This window comes from Felis catus, chromosome B1, assembly GCF_018350175.1.
Source record: "Felis catus isolate Fca126 chromosome B1, F.catus_Fca126_mat1.0, whole genome shotgun sequence".
NCBI classification, from domain to species: domain Eukaryota; kingdom Metazoa; phylum Chordata; class Mammalia; order Carnivora; family Felidae; genus Felis; species Felis catus.
The window spans coordinates 93,378,309-93,393,812 of NC_058371.1; positions in this window are offsets into that span (position 1 = coordinate 93,378,309).

Consider the following 15,504-nt stretch of genomic DNA (forward strand, 5'->3'; position numbering starts at 1 on the left):
TTCTTAATCACTCCAAAAGTTAATTCTTTAGGAGAGCCCGGGTGGCTAAGCCGGTTAAACATCCGACTTCAGCTCAGGTCATGATCTGCGAGATCATTCACAGTTCATGGGTTCAAGTCCCGCATCAGGCTCTGTGATGACAGCTGGGCACCTGGCACCTGCTTTGGATTCTGGGTCTCCCTCTCTCTCTGCCCCTCCCCTGCTCACGCTCTCTCTTTCTCTCAAAAATGAATAAAACATTAAAAAAATTAAAAAAGAAGATTTAAAAGTTAATTCTTTAAAGCATATATAAAAATTAAATTAATAACAAAGAAAACAAATGTGGAAGAAAGTAATAGAGTGTATACTGTTATAAGGACCTTAGAACATATATGAAGCAGTGGAATATTATTTAAAAACGGACTTTGTAATGTCAAGGGAGGCTGCTATATAATAAGCAATAGAGGAGATAAAATGGAATAATAAAATCCACAACTGAATCCAGAGAAAGGGAAAAAATAATTTGTTTAATGGAAGACAGGTAAAACAGAAAGGAAGATGGTAGATTGTGATGTAAACATACGGATAATCATTGTAAATGGAGATGATCTCAACTCAGGGGTTGAAAGAAGACAACGACTACCAAATTAGATGAAAAAATTGAGACCCAACCTCATAGAGACTGTAAGTATCTCATTTAAATACAGACATGTATAGATTTAGAGTAAACGAATGGAGAAACATATTTCTCACAAATACTGACATCAAGAAGGTAATCAAGAGGGAAATTAATGATATAGGGTCGATTCTGCAGGAAGTTGGAACAATCCCAATTGTGTTATTTACAGTAGTCCCCTTTTATTCAGGATTTTGCTTTCCTCAGTTTTAGTCACCCACTGTCAAGTGTGATCTGGAAGCACATGATCCTCTTTCTGAGTATCATCAGAAAGTAAACAGTGGCCTATTGCTACATCACAATGCCTATGCCATTCTCCTTACTTCTCTCATCATATAGGCATTTTATCATCTCACCTCATCACAAGAAGGTTCAGTAGAGTACAATAAGATATTCTGGGAGAAAGAGAGAGACCATGCTTACATAAATTTTATTACACTATATTGTTAAAATTATTCTATTTTACTATTAGCTATTATTGTTAATCATAGGTATGTATGTAAAGCAAAAAATATTATATGTAGGGTTTGGCTCTTTTTACACTTTCAGGTATCTGCTGGGGGTCTTGGAAGATATCCCCACAGATACTGGAGGACTAATGTAATTCTGAAACTACTTTTAATCTACATAATCTCTCAATGTGGTTTGAGTCAAATGAAATGATCTTCTGCCTTATTCACATTTTATAAAATATGAATCAAAAATCATATTTGACACGTTAATTTTAAGATATTTCTTGAAAATTGATTGTATAATGGAGAGAAGAAAGGCACCACATAATTTAAATACAATATAGTGAAGCTTCCTTAACTACCGTTCAAAGAAATTCGAGACGTCTATATGGAGTGTTCTGAAACCTTCCGCTTGACAGCAATTTTAGAGGCTTCTCAAAAGTCACTGGGTAAGGAACTTTTTCTAAAGCATGATGTCCTACTAATGTCACTGGGTTAGCTATAGAAAGACAAATATTTATGTGTGTATTTGACTTAAAACTGACCCTCACTCCTGAGAAATATAGCCTATTATTAAAACGAAATTGACAAACAGGAAAATAATATGCAAAATACTATTATTTTCAATTGCTTAAAACTAAAGCTATTTGGAGTATGACACAAGATGAATAGCAAACAGTGTGAGTAATAGAACCAAATTACCCACATATAAAATGAGAGAGATGAGTTTTTTCCCCTTTATAATGATATCACTAATCGTATTTACTACAAACCTAGGGCAATCATTCTTAAAACACACTTCTAATTTAAGAATATGCGCTACACAGACTTTATGGTGCCATCAAAATCTTGGTTTTATAAGCCTGTTTCCTAATGCTTAGCCCAAATTGCTTTGACAAGGTTAAAAGAAAGATCAATAATTTCTAGGAAGAGCTAACTGATATTTAACTGAGAATATTTTTCCATATTAAATGCCAAAATTGTGGCTCACCACAGTAATAATAATAATGTGTGTGTGTGTGTGTGTGTGTGTGTGTGTGTATACAGTGCAGTTTAACTAGAGAAAAACTAAACAATCAAGAAATATGGAAAAATATGCTTTTCCTCTAAACCATAAAGAAAATACCTCAAAGTAATATCTAAAAGAAAACCACAGATAAAGTGAATTATGTAATAAAAACTAAATCTAAAAAAGGTTAAATAAAATCATAATGAATGATTACCTTCTTTGGAGCTGTGGATAACTCATCAGCCTATCCTTTATCTGTACATCTAAACACAGCTTTTATTAACATATATGACCATTTCTAGAACATGATTTCATCTCAGCTTCTCATTTAGTGACCACAATGTATTATGTGTGTATGGGTACTTGGTTACAAGTAATAATTTGGCAAAAGGAAATTGCTAATACTTCAATGATGAATAAATGTCACTTTCACTAGGAAATACACAACAAGTGAAGAAAATGCATTATTGGTTCTCATATTCAGAAATTAGGCAAAGGACTGGAACGCCGCCCATAAATACACGGTGTTGTACAACACATTTTTATTATTATCTAACATAAAATTATATTTTACTATCTTTCATATTGTTAAATGTGCAATAAAGAGAAAGTCAATATTCCTTTTAGCACTTGGTCTACTTTTATGTTAGTTTTAATTTTATTGAGATATCCATTGGCAGCATTTTTAACACTCTAATAACTCTTTTCTGTATATAAGGAAAGGTTATGGAGAGAGAGAGAAAGCCAAGAAATATTTGCATTTTGGGTTGTTTCAAAGTCATCACCTCCAAATCTAAAACACAGAAAAAATAGCGAGGCATTGCATTTCTTGGTTGTTCAAATAAATCAGGTTTCTCAAATAAGTCAGGTGAGGAGGGAGGTTGGAGATGTAATAGTACACCGAGACAGGGCTTTCACATGCATGCAGAGATACACTTTATTTTACTGCTTTTGACTTAGAAGTATCTATTTATTCAAAAAAGAATTTTGCCAGATAACATGGAAAAATTCAAATATTTTAAATTTGGTGGGGGTGGGACTGCCTTGATTTCCAATCCTTCCAATTAATGCATGAAGATAAATAAGGAAAAGGAAAAAAATACAGACTCATGTCAGATATATGTACACTAAATTCTTCTTTTCCAAAAAAAATACCACATCCAAACAACTGGAATTTCTAATGAGGTTGCGATGATAAATAATTTCAAATATGAAAATGTAATTGCTTCAGTTTTCCATTGTTAATGAAGACCATAATATATATGTAGAAAAAAGCCAACAGTCATGGGGTTGGTTTTTATTTGACTGGCTTATTATGAATGTGTAGACTTTATAGATCTAGAAATTTCATTTGCCTGTGAGTTGCACAGAGCAGGAAGAAAGTGAGGGAACAAAGCTTCTTTTTCTATTGCTCCATGCTTTTGTTATGTTTGTTTATTTATTTTGAAAGAGAGAGAGAGAGCAGGCGAGGGGCAGAGTAAGAGTGGGAGAGAGAATCCCTGCAGGGCTGGATCTCACCAATCAAGAGATCATTACCTGAACTGAAATCAAGAGTCGGACATTTAGCTGACTGATCCACTCAGGCACCCCACTGTTGCTCCATTCTTTGTACATTCCCTGAAGTTTTGCTGGCTGTTGTAGCAAACTATCAAAAAATATATTATGACTGAGGCACTGGGGTGCCCCATGAGCGACCTGCTCTTGATTTTGGTTCAAGTCATTATCCCAGAGTTGTGAGATTGAGCCCTGCATCGGGCTCTGCACTGAGCACGGAGCCTGCTTAAGATTCTCTCTCCCCCACTGCCCCTCTCTGCTGCTTGCACTCATTCTCTCACTCTAAAATTTAAAAAAAAAAATGAAAAAGTGTATATACATATCATGACTGAAACATGGTACAAGTAAATGTGTCAATTATTAAAAATCCAATATGGTTTCCTTGGATGATTCTTATTATACAAGAGGTGACCAACAAATAGGCTCTTCCATCCTCATGGTGCTGTCACTTTGGCTTTGGGCATAGAAAGACTGTGCCTCACTTCTGATCACATTTCTTCAGTGTCCACCAGTTAGGAAGGAAGAGAATAGGGAGGAATACAAAAGGCATATGACATTGTAAAGTGACTCCTTTTATCAAGCCAATGGCAGGTCCTCCTAGTAAATGTCCTATATGTTCCTTTGGCCAAATGTATGGGGTTTGTTTGTTTGACTGTTTGTTTGTTTTAAACATAACTGTAAGAGAGCTTGAGAAATAGATTTTTGCTTCCTTACCTGTTCTATTTTTGGCTATGCACATCATTAAACTAAATAAAGCTGGAGTTTATGTAATAATAAGTAAATGGGAAAAATGGATGTTTAGTTGGCAACTGACAGCTATGCCCATGGCCACATGGACAGACCTAATTGTTCCATGGATAGCAACACACTGTAAGGTTAGCACATTCGTATTACTACCTATGTCATCAGTTCTTTTGTGTCTATGACCAATGGTGTTAGTTTATATTCATGAGCTGTCAACAATTCTAATTACCTAACATATAGTTTATTATTAGCCCAACCTTCTACCCACTTATAATGGCAGGTAAAGGACCACTGATCTTTAAGTAGGAAAAATGAAGATATTTGTGTCCCTGGAAAGCTATTTTGAATACCACAGCATTCTCTATTGATATATACAAAACTCAAGTATTGGCTAGTTGAAACTCTCCATCCACCTCATAATAAGCTTTGAGTAGGAATAGGTACTTCAAAATAGTCATGGCATAACACAAAGATCACTCAAAGTCATAGACCCTCACTGTTGCCAAATTAGGCTTTATAAAGGAGGCATAAACCCAGGAAGTGACGACTTGTCTTTATGAATTTTCTAAGTCCTCCTGGACTTCTCATATTCCTTTCCTGAACATCACTGCCTCTGGTCACATTTATCTGGAAGTACCTACTTATATCACATTGGCTGTAATTAGAGTGTCCACAAGATCTGATGTGCCAGATGGTTATAGCTTTCACTTGTCCCAGCACCCTATCCAGACAGTGAACAACTGTACTCACTTTTAAAAGTATCTCTGTCTGGATAGCAGTTGTACTGGCCAGGTAGCTATGAGGTTCATGAACAGAGTTATGTGGTCATGCATGTTCCTTATGGAGTAGTCTCCATAGTTCTTAGATCCTTTGCTTCCTTGATTCCTACTACAGTATCAGTGAATAAAAGTATCAAGGAGATGCAATCACAAAATAATCCCCCAAAATCTTACTACTAATAACAAAAGTAACATTAGTTACAAAGACTAAGCATATTTATAATAATTCAACTAGGTTTCAGTGTTTCACAACTTGCAGAATGATAAATATCAGTGTTAACCCAACCTAGAATAGGGCTTTTCAAACTTTAATGTAAATACAGATCACTCTGGAGGTCTTTCCAAAATCCAGATTCTGACTCATGTCTTGGGTGAGAGATAAGACTCTCCGTCTCTAGCAAACGTCCAGTTGATGTAGATGAGCAAATGAGCAGATCACACGTAAGCCTAGTCTATTTCAAGATAATTAATTTGAACTTGGAAAATGCAATTGGTTCCATTTATCAAAAGTAAATTACAATACAAGTGCTCTTTGAATTCAAATGCTTTGTTTGATACATAAAGATTAGAGATAAATTGAGCTGAGCAAGTTTTAAAAGTAGCTGTATTAGTTTGCTAGGATCGGCATAACAGAGTACTAAGCACTGGACAGCTAAAACAACAAAAATGTACTCTCACAATTCCGGAAGTTCAAAGTCTGAGATTAAGGTGTCAGCAGGGTTGATTTCTTCTCTTCTTGACTTGCAGATGGCAGTCTTCTCCCTGTGTCTTTACATGATCTTACCGCTGTGTGTGAGTGTCTGTGTCCTAATCTCTTCTTATGGGGACACCAGTCATATTGTATTCAGGCCCGCCAAAATGACCGCATTTTAATTTAAAGACCTTATCTCCCAATAAGTCACATTCTGAATTATTGGGGATTATAACATCAATATATGAATTAGGGGGTAGATACAATTCATCCCATTTCAATACTATTCAACATCTCCGGACATAAAAAGGCAAGCAGGGCTTTTCCTTTTGAATAATTTTTTGAAGAGTACAAAACATTATAATATTTTTTCCATTTATTTTAATAATATTTTTACAATTGCCTTAAAAACAATTTTCTTCAGGTTTATTTTTTCAAGTAAATTATTAAACAAATGTGTCAAAATTTTCTTTAGGTTGAAGTTTAAACTAGAGAGATTACTCTTTGGGCTTAAATGTACATGAAGTTGGTAAGAGGATCCATTGTGTTGTGACAGAAAGAGTTGCATTTTCAGTCAAACTGTGATGGCAAATAGTAAATGAGCGATGGTACACGTGTAACTTTTTCTAAGCTTCATGATAGCATTTACAAATGTGGCAGTAACTACCAATATTTGATATATAATAAATGTAGTATCTCACAATATATGGGAAGAGTTATGAAGATAGTGTACATGAAAAAGTAAAAGAGCATATTTTAAGATTTTGGACAGAGTTGAAAGAAATGTTATAGAATAGAATGAGAATGGGTTTTGTCCTTAAACCCTAGCTGTATGACTATGGGTAAATCACTTTCCTCCTCTAAGCAATTGTTTCCCCTTTCTATAAAATAAAAATCACAATACTTTTTAAAAAGTGTTTATTTATTTCTGAGAGACAGAGAAAGCGTGCAGCAAGCAGGGGAGGGGAAGAGAGAGAAGAAGAGAATCCCAAGCAGGCTCCACACTGTCAGTGCACAGCCCAATGCAGAGCTCAGTCTCACAAAATGTGAGATCATGACCTGAGCTGAAATCAAAAGTTGGACGCTTAACCAACTAAGCTACCCAGGCACCCCAAGACTACAATACTTAATTTTCAGAGATTTCCTAAGTTTATGTAATTGTCCTTTTCCATAACAGATACTCAATACATTTTACTTTTAATCTCAAATCATTGATTTCCTAGAGAAATGCTGACCCTAATTTCTCCCATGACAGTATTTTAGATATTTTTCCAATTATATCTTTATGCTGACTGTGCTAAAAAACCAACAAAACTCATGATGATAAAAATATAGAGTAAATAAATAGGCATAGTAAAATTCTGAGCTATTACCTCCATTACACACAATAAGTTACAAATGATTACCTGAAGTCCTTGCTCAGCCATCACCAAGAATATTTTGTATTTTCTAAGGTCAAACAAAAGCAAGTAGTGAAGCAGAAATCAAAGCAAAAGGCAAACAATAAACAAAAATATTTATAAGCTATTTTAATTACATTCCAAAATAAAATAAAACTTGGGTCTAAGCAATTAATTCTACATTCCATACAAGAATTTGGGCTGTTCAGTTTCAGATAAGAGATCTCAAAATTTATTATCTTATAAATAAGGAAGACAATAGGTAAAGAACCAAAAGACAAGTCAAATTATAATAAGTTCTTTTAGAGGAGTGATTAGAAACATTATTAGAAACAGATAAATATGGCTCAGCTGGATAAGCATCTGACTTTGGCTCGGGTCATGATCTCATGGTTGGTGGGTTTGAGCCCCGCATCAGCTTCACTGCTGCCAGCACAGAGCATGCTTCAGATCTTCTGTTCCCTTCTATCTCTCCCCCTCCCTTATGCGCGTTCTCTCTCTCTCTCTCCTCCTCTCTTCTTCTCACAAAAATAAACATTAAAAAAAGAGAAAGAGATAAATATGTCTAGATAGTGAGAACATAAATAAATTCCCTGGTTCCCCCCACCCAAAGCTGATTTCTGAAAGGACAGAATTGGTGATGAAAACCCCAGAGGGTTTGGAGGAACTGAAACTAAAAACCTTGCCTTTGTGTGAGTCTTGAATCTTGGTGAGCCTTGAGAGGACTTTTCCTTGCCAAAAATAGTGGCAACATTAGTCCAACCAAAGAGTCTTGAGGCTATCACCCTCCAAAACCTCTACCCAGAGGTCATGCAGTTTTCCTACTCCCAGATGGAGCAGCCACGTTTTCCAAATCACATCCTGTTTTAGAGTTAATGCAATTTTGGAAGAGTAGTGCAAATGTAAAGTATTAATAAAGGAAAAAGTAGGATAAGTTGTTTTTTTTTCTCATTGATACCAGTGGCTTTGAGAGTAGCTTTGAACCAAAGGACCCTGTGAATTCATGTTATACTGTAGATTCTTCCCACTCTGGAAATTATACAGCAACTAAGGAAGAATGAGGACCAGCTAAATGGACATATTGAGAAACGGCAGCAACTAACTTTACCTTAAATTGATTTATTTATAGTTTAAGATATCAAGAACATGGGAGCTTTTGCTATACGATAAATAAATTACAGAAAAATAGAGAATATCACAGGTCTTTACACCTGAATTCCTGTAACAGCAAGACTTCGCCTACTGGATATTGCAGTTAACTTTAAAATTATTATCTTAAATAGCATATACTCTGTATTAGTTGCTTGGACTGCCATTACAAGCTGTCACAGGTTAAGTGGCTTAAACAACAGAAATTTATTTTCTCACAGCTCTGAAAGCTGGATGGTTAAGATGAAGGTGCTGTTAAGGGTTGAGTTTTGATTCCTGGCTTGCAGATGACCACCTTCTTGCTGGGCCCTCATATGGCTCTTCTTTGTGCATACACAGAGAGAGAGGTCTGGTATCTCTTCTTTTGCTTAAAAAGACACCAATCACAGAATTAAGTGCCCCTATATATGACCTTTCTTAACTTTAATTACCTCCCTTGGACATTATATCTCTAAATGCAGTCCCATTGTGGGGTTAAGGCTTCAACATAAGAATTGAGGTGAGGGGGTCACAATTCAGTTCACAAGGATACTCCCAAGATTTTCAAAGTAGATTCTGAAAAATAAAAATTTGCCTAATATTATCTTACTCAGAACCCACTTCTCTGAAGATTTGCTCACATACATATTAAGATTTATGGGGGCGCCTGGGTGGCGCAGTCGGTTAAGCGATCGACTTCAACTCAGGTGACGATCTCACAGTCTGTGAGTTCGAGCCCTGCGTCAGGCTGTGGGCTGATGGCTCAGAGCCTGGAGCCTGTTTCCGATTCTGTGTCTCCCTCTCTCTGCCCCTCCCCCGTTCATGCTCTGTCTCTCTCTGTCCCAAAAATAAATAAAAACGTTGAAAAAAAATTAAAAAAAAAAGATTTATGGTCCATCAACATAAACATCAAATCAAGATAACTTACTGAAATATAATATTTCCAATTCAGACTTATTGAAATCAGTATCACAACAAAAATATAATAATAATTTCCATAAATATGTTAAACAAAGCTAAACTTTACAGATAAAATGACCATAATTATGAAATATAATGCTAGAATATATCTATACATATTGCACTAAAAATAATTAAGGTGATGCATTTAAGATATATGATATGATTTCATACCAGAACCGTACCTTGTGGTATTTCTATCATTCTTTTTTCCTTTTAAGTAGCTCTTGGAAGCCATCACATCACTTCTTTTTGAGTCTTAGTCACTAACTTGTGGATGATGCTTAATGACCAAGTCTATTGAAAAGATGGATGAAAAAGGCCACTTTGCCAATGAAGATCTGCATTTCAGAGATTTTCCTTCTTTGAATTCTATGTCTTTGTCATGTCCATAGTGCTTTTATGGACTTCTTAAGTTTCTACTGTTCTTCTGAGGTTTAAAATATAGTCAGTGGTTATCAACCCACTGATTTACTTTTCCTTTCAGGATATGGACATTTGAATTGCTCATTTTAGGTTTTGATTTTGTATTTAAAGAAAGCAGTAATCACTGTTATAATGCCCAAAGTATGCCACCTCTCCACTATGTTTCTAAATATGAGGAAAACTAAAGAACCTATAGGCCTGGGAGGCTAAGTTGACATAAAACTATAGCCAAAAAACAAGTTATAGAAGTAAATAAGAAAGTATAACACAATCGAGGTAACACCGGGGTCATTTACTTTTGTAAACCTTTGTAAGAGTCTAATTACACAATGCATTATTTTAATACAACTTTTTAAGTTCAAATTGGTACTCCATGATGCTTGGAGAATGAGCTGTGACTATCGGATTTACAAATAGCAGGGTTGCTCAGGTGATATTTTTAATCTTACTTAATCTCAAAGGAAAAGGAATTAATTATTTAAGTTTGACTAAATGGGAAGTGAACATATTGTTAGAATTCGAGAATTTGCAACCAAACTTAACATTGCATTGCTATGTGATTGAGAATTTATTCTGAATATAGTGATGTTCCCACCCTCTTAATGCCAGCAGAGGGAAAATGTGCCCTCACAACTAATTTGTTTGTTCTTTTTCTTACTAAGAAAATATAAATTAAGAAACAAAGAATGATTTTTATTATGAATGTCATCCATAATAGAAAATATCTATAATATATTGCTGATTAGGAATGAAATAAATGAAATGGCCTTATGATTTTTGAGCAAAAGTTGAAGTTGTGCAAATGAAGATGAGAGAAAGTCACAATATTGACAATAACAAAGCTTATCAATTAATAATTCAGGAACTCTATTGCAATTATTCACTATATTTTTAACCAAGCAAGGCGTTTGGGTCAATGGGGGAAAAGTGTTAATATGAAAATTAAAACTATTACATACAGAAATGCACTTCTTGAAATGTGATATGTTTTACAATTTGAATCAACATGAACAACTCCAGTCAGCAAGAAGAAAATTATTAAACCATTTCCCTTACCTTTTGTCAACTGACAAAAGGAGGCAGAACTGAAAAAGAACAAAGGCCATTATTTGGGATCTCAGAATTGTCATATGAGGAGCATGAATCCAGAGAAACCGGAAAAGGGAGCTGTTCATATGTAGAAAGTAAGGGGCCTTTACGAGGAGAAAGAAGGGGATAATTACATGATTTAGATGAAGAGAAAAGAGAAAAAGAAAACTTAATTTAGTGCTAACCATTTGAGACACTTTTGATTTCTATCTAGCTTATTGCTTTATTTTTGTTATCAAACTATCCCTGGTATGCTTTTGACAACTCTTCTGTCTTTATAAAATTCACATCAACAGTTTTATGGTCCTAATGCCAATTATTCTGTTGGATTTTATGAGCAACTTCTTATAAAATAATTATCACTCTTGGCCCAGTTCAAGATTTCATTTGTTAGAAAGGAAAATGGAGTCTCTCATGTCCAGACACCTTATACAATTTCACACTATGATAATTTTCTAATAGAATATTCAAAAAAATAAGTGAATTTTATTATATGTTTGGTGTCATTCAGTGACATGAGGATTGCAACGTGCATATAAAACATGTTTTCTGAGTTTGTGTACCAATTAAGAGAAAACATAAGAGATAAACTAAATAGTAACCAGGTGATATTTTAGACTTAACTGTCTTATCAGTTCATGGGCTATTAAAATAACATTTTAAAAGCTGAAATAAAAAATAAGAAGTATAGATTAAAAAAGAACAGAAAGTATATAAAAAACTTTAAATTTTTTTTAATGTTTTTACTTGTTTTTGAGACAGAGAGAGAGCATGAGCAGGGGAGGGGCAGAGATGGAGGGGGGACACAGAATCTGAAGTGGGCTCCAGGCTCTGAGCTGTCAGCACAGAGCCCAACGCGGGGCTCGAACTCACGGACTGTGAGATCATGACCTGAGCTGAAGTCAGATGCTTCACCGACTGAGCCACCCAGGTGCCCCTATAAAAAAAACTTTTAAAAAATATTCAGTACATTTGAATTTTCCTGAGCAGGTTCATGATACATTTGAAGCTTAAAAATATGAAGTACATATTCTGTCTGAATAAAACTTTACTACTATAATTTTATCCTTTTTGTTTGAAATTTTGGAGTCTTGAAGATATATGAACATTAATTATTAACAGGCTGAGAAAGACCAGATTCTGTAACATAAATGTCATCTTTAGATTTCTGAGAAAAATGGTGGTGTAAGAGGACCCTAAGCTCACCTCGATACATGGATACAACTAGATAACACCCGCATCAGTGTTAATAACCCAGAAAATGACCCGAAGACTGACAGAAGAGACTCCCCACAGTCAAATGTAGAGAAGGGTTCACATCAAGGGGGGTAGGAAAGGCAGAGATGCGATCAATTGATCTGAAGGTAAATGGGTCCACAGAACTATCTGCAGGAGGGAGGGATGCTGTATGCCACAGAGAAATGGGAAGGAGTGGATCCCCACACTAGGCAATCCAGGCATGGGGGACCACATGGGGAAGAAGATTCCCCAAAGCAATTAGTTTTGGAAACCAAGAGAGCTGAATTCCATGAGCTGTTACAATCAGTGAGGCTTAACACCTGGAATCAGTGGGCTTGACTCTAAGAAAGCCAATAAGTTGAAAGGAAACTGATTCTTCACCCTTTAGGAAACAGCATAATGAATAGCTCCATAGATATACAATATAGAAGTAGCAGTTTGAAAGATGCTTGGAGCATACAGGGAAGAGATTTGTTTACCAGTCTCAGAGCATGTGCTAGAGGGGTGGGGATTATTGAAAGACATCTCCGGGAATAAAGGGGCTGGCAGGCACCATTTTCCTCTCCCATACCTCAGCCCACACACAAGGACACCTGTGGGAGCCAGAACTATGCAAACACTTGCTACTTAACTTGCAAACAACGCACCCCACCTGCCTGTGCATTCTCCAGCAGATGTGTCCCCTACAGCCAGGCCTTGGCTCCAGGTCTCTTTCCACAGCAGACCTGTTCACATCTCACTAACACCATGCATCCCACCCCTGTGCACTTCTATGGATCTGCCCCGTCCAGTGTGGCCTACCTTGGTCCGGCCGGCTGCAATTGGACCAGCAATGCAGACCTTGCTAATAGCATAAGCCCCGCCCCTGCATTCTTCTGTAGACATGCCTCCTCTATCTTAGCCTAGGAGGAGTCTTCCTGAGTAGCTGCAGGCCCACTCCTGCAGCAGATCAGCACAGACCTTGCTGGCATAAAGTGCTCCACCCCCATGTTCTCCTGCAGACCTGCTCTCTGCAATACACCCTTGGCCAGAGACCACCCAAAGTAGTGCTACAAAACTGCTAGTGTACAAGCAGCACTGAAAGAAGCCAGCACTACCCCAAGACGACTCCTGCCTTGGGGAGAAGGGAAAGATAAATGCACACACCAGTCTGATTTCAGCCCCCATAGTGTGCTGGGGCAGACATCTGGTATGGTTTTTGGCCTTACCCACCAATGATAGCTTCTAGGGGACAACACAGGGATAATGCCCTGCAGTTTAGTGCCACTGCATCTCTGATAAACAACTTGTCTGACTGAACTTAAGCTCAAAGCAGTCTCAGACTGATGCCCTAGTAAATCAAGGACCAAACCCTCTCCACAATAGGCAAAGAGAAACATTGCAGATGATTGGGCAGAAGGCAAAAATGGCTCAGCCACCATAGCAGAGTGAAGGTAACACACATAGGAGACCCCCCTGAAGTGCCAGATTCTGGTTAACAGGGAACATTGCACTGCAGGGTAGTATAGGACCTCTTCTTTATAAGGCCACTACTGTCAAGAACAGGAGACACAGCTGACTTTCCTAACACATAGAAACAGACACAGAGAGTTAACAAAATGAGAAGACAGAGGGGTATGTCTCAAATGAAAGAACAGGACAAAGTAATAGCAAGACACTTAAACGAGATGGAGAAAAATAATATGCTTGATATATAATTTAAAGTAATGATTATAAAAATATTCCCTGGATGTGAGAAAAGAATGGAAAATAAAAGTTAGGTCATTAACAAAGAGATAGAAAACATACAAATCAACTAATAGATGAAGAACTCAATAACGGATATTAAAAATATACTAAATGAAATAGATAGTAGACTAAAGGAAGAAGAAAAATGGGTCAGCAACCTGGAGAACAGAAATAGAAAGCAATCAAGCTGAACAGGAAAGAGAAAAATAATAATAATAAATGAAAACGGACTTAGAGAATTCAGCAACACAACCAAGCATAATAACATTTGCATTATATGGATCCCAGAAGGAGAAGAGAAAGAAAAGGGGCAGAAAATTTATTTGAAAAAAATAATAGCTGAAAACTTCCCAATTCTGAAGAAGGAAACAGAAATCCAGATCCAGAAGAAACAGAGTCCCCAACAAAATCAACTCAAGGAGGTTCACACCAAGACACATACTAATTACAATCGCAAAAAGTAGTGATGAGGAGATAATTTTAAAAGAAACAAGAGAAAATAAAAGTTACAGAAAAGGAAAACTCCATGACACTATTGGCTAAATTTTCAGCAGAAATTTTGCAAGCCAGAATGGAGTGACATGATATTTTCAAAGTGCTGAAAGAAAAGTACCTGCAGCCAAGAATACTCTATCAAGCAAGACCTTCATTCAGAATAGGAGAGATAGAGTTTCCCAGACAAACAAAAGTTAAAGGAATTCATGACCACTAAATCAGTCTTACAAGAAATCTTGAAGGTGACTCTTTAAGTGGGAAAGGAAAGATCAAAAGTAGAAGTAAGAGGGGCGCCTGGGTGGCTCAGTCGGTTAAGCGTCCAACTTCAGCTCAGGTCATGATCTCATGGTTCATGAGTTCAAGAGCCGCATCGGGCTCTGTGCTGACAGCTTAGAGCTTGGAGCCTGCTTCGAAATCTGCGTCTCCCTCTCTCTCTGTTCCTCCTCTGCTCATGCTCTCTCTCTCTCTCTCTCCTTCATAAATAAACAAAAACATTAAAAAAAAGTAGAAGTAAGAAAAGTAGGATACACAGAATCATTAAAATGAAGTTTATTTATAAAAATCAGTCAAGGGATTCACAAAATGAAGGATGCAAAGTATGACACCATATACATAAAATGTGGGCAGGGGGAGAAAGAATTAAAGAATGGGTTGAAGCATACATGATTATATCAACTTAATATAGGCTACTATATGTAGAATATGTTATATACAAAGTTAACATTAATCACAAATCAAAAACAATTGATATGCAAAACATAAAGAGAGAGGAATCCAAGTATATTACTAAAGAAAGCCAACAAACCCTGAGAGAAGAGGACAAGAGAAAAAAGAAACAGAGAAGGACTACAAAAACAACCATAAAACAACTAACAAAATGGCAAAGAGGACATAACTATCAATTATTACTTTGAATGTAAACAGACTAAACACTCCAGTCAAAAAAGAGAGGGTGACAGAATGGATAAAAAAGCAAGACCCTTTTGCTGCCTACAAGAGACTAATTTCAGATATAAGGGCATGCAGATTGAAAGTGAAGTAATGGAAAGGCATTTGTCATACAAATGGAAGTGAAAAGAAAGCCAGGGTAGCAATACTTTATCAGACTTTGAAATAAAGATGGTACCAAGAGACAAAGAAGGACACTACATAATC